This window comes from Haplochromis burtoni, unplaced genomic scaffold, assembly GCF_018398535.1.
Source record: "Haplochromis burtoni strain Fernald_Lab_line unplaced genomic scaffold, NCSU_Asbu1 Contig_26, whole genome shotgun sequence".
In the NCBI taxonomy this organism is placed as follows: Eukaryota; Metazoa; Chordata; class Actinopteri; order Cichliformes; family Cichlidae; genus Haplochromis; species Haplochromis burtoni.
In genome coordinates, this window is record NW_024582387.1 from 2,936,710 (window position 1) to 2,942,848 (window position 6,139).

The window sequence follows — 6,139 nt, forward strand, 5'->3', positions numbered from 1 at the left end:
CACCCGCCTTGTATGCAAACTGTAGTGGGTCCTGGGCATGTTGTACCTGTGGTCGGAGGAGGTTGAGGAAGAGCCGCTCTAGAGTCTTCATAAGATGTGACATCAGTACCACCGGTCGGAAGTCATTCAGCTCATTGGGCCGGTTCTTTTTGGGGACCGGGACGATGCAGGATGTCTTCCATAGGGCGGGCATTCTCCCCAGTCTCAGACTGAGACTGGGGACTCAGACTGATGAGCGAAGGGTCAGTGTGATTATGAAGGTTTAAAATGAAATGTATAATTAAGAATTGCTCTTTTACGGTGTTGGCTATGAAAGAAATTGTTTGAAGTTGTTTGATCAACTAACAGAGGGCTGAACTCAAAGACACCCTGAAAACGAAAGTGAAAACCAGACAAGATGGTAAATGCTTTGCTGACATTTTATTGCAGCAATTCAAAATTGTATTCAGTAGTTTGCATGGCTCATGCCTGCTTGTATGCATTCCTGATAAATGTCCTTATGAGACAATGGAAGGTGTCCTGGGGGATTGCCTCCCACTTCTGGACTGAGCTTCTGGACAGTCTAACCTTACAGCATAGACGGAATCATCCCAGAGGTGTTGTACTGGATTTAGGTCAGGAAAGCGTGGTGGCCTAAATCCAATACAACACGTCTGAGATGTGGTATCAATTTCTTCATTCTCCAGGAACGGTCCCCATACTCTCGCCACAAGAGGCCGGGTATTGTTGCACACTAGGAAGAACCAAGGACCCACTGCAGCACTGTAGGGCCAGACAATGGGTCTAAGGATTTCATTGTGATACCTAATGGCAGTCAGGGTTTTGTTGCCTAGCACATAGAGGCCTATGTCTCTGTTCATGGTAATGTCTCATCAGATTATCATTGATCCACCCCCAAATGTGATGAGCAATGTTACTGGCATCTCTGAACTATGAAAAGCACATGGTACCATTGGTGAACCTGCCAATTCTGGTATTCTATGGCAATGCCAGTTGGGTTCCACAGTGCTAGACAGTGTGCACAGGGCCAACTTAGGGAGTTGGGTCCTTAGGCCACAGTGCATGGAGGAGGAATCTCTGGCAATGGCACACATTGATATGCCAGGCTGGAGGAGTTGGACTAACTGTGCAACCTCTGTAGGATCCAAGTATCGCCTGATGTTGCCAATAGTGAAACCAACACTAGCCAAATACAAAACCAGTGAAAAAAAAAAACCAGACAGAGAAGATGAGGAGGGAAAAAGTGCCAGCGACCTCCACTTGTAAAACCAGTCCTGTTTTCATGGTTGTCTCATCGCTGCCCCTCAAATGAACCTGTTGTTAATTTCATTTCATCTTCTCACTGCAGCTAATGTATTTTGCAAAAACTTTAGGCCTGCCTGAAGAATTTAAAGGCCTTGATACACTTCCACCAAAGCATGTCCATTGTGTTCTTTCTCATTAATAGCTCTTACATTTCTATAATGAAATGATTACATAACGTTCCACACCAAATCACCTTAAATCAGTTGGGTTTTGCACAAAGTCAGCATCAGGCATGTCCCTGCAGGTCCAAGTAATTTACAGGCTGCACAGCACCTTGGCAGGCTGCCAGTTCGCAGTAGATCTCTAGGAAGTGTCTACAGATCTACTGCGTAGCTCGGTGAATAAATCTCTCTATTTTTAAGAAGTAGTCACTAAATAAGCCCATACACTAATAATGAGGCTTCGGGATGCTTCATTTTTCCAATGTGAAATTCGTTTTTCAGCTTACTAAGCTCCCACACAGTTGAAACACAACTGACTTTGTATTCATGACAGTATGAAGCAAATTCATGCAACAAAGATTACACTGAGGCCAACTACAGGGGTTTATTGACACTGCTAAGACAACTTAGGTGGGTCATTGGCACCTGTTTACAGTAAGGACACCTGCACAATCATTAGTCATATCAAGATCATCATGGACCGATTGTGGCTTTGTGTTTGACATTTAGTCTGTTAGTTTCTTTTAGCTCATTGTCTTTCAACCATGAGAATATTGTTCTAGAGCCAAGGAAAAAAGCAAACGCTAGTTAGAGAAACTGCCATGCAAATTTTGCTCATGGAATGGATGTGGGCAAAGCCAAAAGCAAACAAATATTTTTCTTCCTGCAAATCTCCAATCATTTCCATTTAATGAAGGAATTTTTTAAAAATGTTATCTTTTAGAATAATGTTGCAAATTTAACTTCAACTATAAGCCAGTTTTTAATTAGTAAAATGCAGCTTTGTATTATTGTGTGCATACACAGGTTTGCACTCGTATACTAAGTAATTAAATGCACGTTTGCACATTTATGCCCATGCACAAATGCACACGTTCCTATTTAGTTTCAAAGTGAGCTGTCTTATGAATGGTGGCTGTCATCTCTCACAGTTTGATTTGGTGTGTCTACAAACACTTGGTTGCTGAGAAGCCTTGACGCAGTTTGTGCACACCCTCTCCATATCTCACAATCAATCCATTCAAACTGTTTGGCTCACCATATCAAACTCAGAGCTCTTGCATTCTGAATCAAAGAATAGAAAATGTGTTCGGGGATTGAAAAAGAACAGGAATCTTTAGAATTTCCTGGGTGCTATCAGAGGACGGGCCATTTAGCGACGATAAATTAAAAGCAAGATTAGTTGGGAAAGATTAGATATAAAGTAGTACTTTTATTGTTGTGGGTTACCACTGTTCTGCTAATAACAAGCTTTCATTGAATGCCCTTTCACAAACACCTGTTTCTATGGTTTTGACAGATCCACATTGTTCAAACAGGCTAAAATTACACAAAACACTCCTCCAGCAGAAAGAGGTTTTATTTTTAATTACAGTCACTTTGCAGTTAAAGCAAACACAATTACACAAAGAGTTTTCTGAATTTTGGTTGAGATTCACAGATTCTAAATAAATTAAGTGCATGTTTAAAAGCAGCGATATGGTGCTTCAGGTAAGTACAGTTTGGGAATATATGTTTGTTTTCTGCAATTGTTATTGATGTTCATAATATCCCTTTGTTGTCTATGTTGCTGCAAACCCTTTTCTGTGTGAAATGTCTATATTTCATATTTCTCTGACAATATTTTGGGAGCCTTTTCGGGTCAAGGTACGACAAGTGTGCTAATATTATTTTCAAGCCAGGATTTGCATAAGAAATCATAAAATACTCATATTAGTGCAAAGTATTATGTAAAAGCTTAATAAAACCTGTGCAATGTTAACACTTAACACATAGCTGTCAAGTAATAAAAATAGGAATTATTTGGGGGATTGTTTCACCTTGTGTTTTTTCTATGCATGAACTATAAAAACAGAGTCCATGCAGTCATCCATATGAAAACATTTTATTTATTTTTTATTTGTTTATCTTGTCTGTGCAGTAGGAAACAAAAGGGGACTAACTTCACCAGGTTATTTATTTGTTCAGAGAAGTTGTTGATGTTGCTATTCAGCAGTATGTAGTAAATGCAATGCAGTGTCACTTCAAATTGTGAAATGGATAATTTAATGCACTGATTTGTGTTCATGAAAAAAAAAAAAGATCTCAGTTTGAACTTAAATATAGTGTTTATGGAGTTCCCTGGGTCATGATTTACATCTGGGACTGTCATAAAATACAAAAATATGATTGCTCCATCCAGCAGTGCACTATATGTAGCTACTTTGTGAATTTTAAGGCCTGCACTACTCTGGGCCAGCAGTAGTTCAATTACTTGGAATTGTTAGTCTGTCATTGATCCTGCTTATCGGTTCCACTTGCACCTGCGCACAGCTGATTTCAGTTCCTGTGGCAGTCTGCAGAGTGGATATGGACACTTTTATTACTTTTATTTTTATTGCACAAAAGGAAGAGAGTGGGGTGGTTAAGTGCAAACTGCATCCAGGACAGAAACAATCACTTTATGTTGCTAACACAACTTCAGCTCTTTGCAAGCACCTGCACAGACAGCATGCTAATGTTAAGCCATCCAAGAAGCCAAAGTAATGCCAAACCTGAGTGAATGCCGACCCCTGCCCAGCAGCCAGACCCTGAACCTCAACAGGTAGCAAATTGATAAGCAGCCAGGCTGCAGCCGCTTTTTTCTACCTGTTCATGTTTCTAAAGCAGAATCACTGTGGTGAGCGCCTAGAAGTCTATTTGTGCTGGTTTCCATCCTTGCTTTGTGCTGTCGGCTTCATCCCTAAATACTAAGAGAAAGATCGTATGTGTACCTCATTAGGATAGGAATTTGTGTTGACCAGTGGGATTGTAGCTTATATGTTTATATTGTTTAATGATAATAATGAGACAATACATTGTCAATTAATGTAAAGAGTAGTTACTTTCTCCTGGGAGTAATTAATTACTCCAGTACTTTTAAGAAAACTGTTCTGTGTAGTATGTGCAATGCATTACTTTGTACATGCAGTTAATTTGCATGAATGTAATGTCTGACATGCTCCTTAGCGATGGTGGTGGCTTTCAAAGTGGAGGCAATGCGAACCCAATGAGAATCGATAAGTGATATTGATAATAGAATTGAAATTGCTAAATTCTTATCAATTACCATCCCTACTTGGTATGAGCTCTTTGTGGTGCATTTTCATCTGCATTTTGGTTATTTCTACCCAAAGGACATTTTACAGAAACCTTGTAGTTTATTCTGATGCAACTATGCACACCAAAGCTGTGCTGTCATGTTCTTTAGAGAGAGAAAACGCTTTCTTTTGACAGCCTCTCCAAACAACTCATACTTGTTCAGTCTTTTTCTGATTGTACTGTCTTTAACATTTAGCAAGTGAGTCCTGCAGATTCTGAGATATAGCTCCTGGGCTTTTTGCAGTTTCTCTGATTGTTGCATGATCTGATCTTGGGTTAAATTTGCTTTTACATCCAAACCTGGGAAGAGAGTCATGTGATTTGATTCTTTTCCACTTGCAAATAATCTCTCTCAGTGCAGAATGACGGAGGTCAAATTGTTTGGAAATTACCTTATAACCCTTCTTGGATTGATGGGAAGTAACAGATGTTTGTTTATGCTCACTGCTAAAACCTTTCCCCCTCAGCACTGTGTTAACAGACATCTGAATGTCCCACACCAGCAAACTGCCAACATTTCTGATTTTATGGAGGTGCTCATCATGTGAATGTGATTATCAGCAACTGGCTGCTACTTACCCTCTTAATTCTAATGGAAGCAGTAAGGCTTTACTGAGGCTTTTACTAACTGCTTTTGTATTTTAGCTTAGTCTTTGTTAAATAAGACAGTTTAGTATGTCATATGTCGTAGTTCCTCTAAGGTTTTACCTAATGTAAGAAATAAAACAGGTGTACCTTCTTTTTCAAGTGACTGTACTTTGGCGATTGCCATTTAATAATATAATAATAAGGGGAAAAAACGTGATGGTAATGATAAACAGTGTTCAGCAGTTAAAAAATGACCTCCAGCTCTGTCGGTTATATTGTGAAAGCCCGGCACACCCACACAGGTGTTATGAATTATTTGGGTTTCATGATATCTAAGCTAAGAAACCACTGTTGAAACTAAGCACATTATCACAAAGGAATAATAAGTAAATTGTTAAGAAAAACAAAGTTTAACTGGATTATAAATTACAACATGGCATTAAAGAAGAAGAATGACTTGCAAATAAACTCGGGTGAGTAAGAGTGATGTCATGTCCACGCAACAATGGTGTTAATGTGCAGAATCTTTAAATTGCTGCTTATGGGGGCAGTAATAATAATACAAAGTAAATCTGCTTTTGAGAGGTTATTCAGCTAATTCTCAACAGGTTCGTATTTTTTAGGTGCAACCCTCCCATATGACAGCTAAAACCACTTTATGTATTCATTCCTTTTAAACAAGCCACAAGAAGACCCTGTCTCAAAGAAAGTAGGTTTTGGGAGGAAAGCATCAGTAATTTTTTGCAAATAGTTATTCAAATGGAAAAACCAGACACGTAGTGAAGAGCAGTCTGAGTTAGACAAATGCGTAAGCCAGAATTATTTTACTATTCAATATCTCCCTTTTTGCAGCTCAGTGGAGAAACACAAGCAAACACTAACTGTAGGTAATATTAAATTTCATTCTGCTGAAGCATCATATTACTTCAGTGGATGCCTGTGCAAATATTCTTAACACAGAAAAG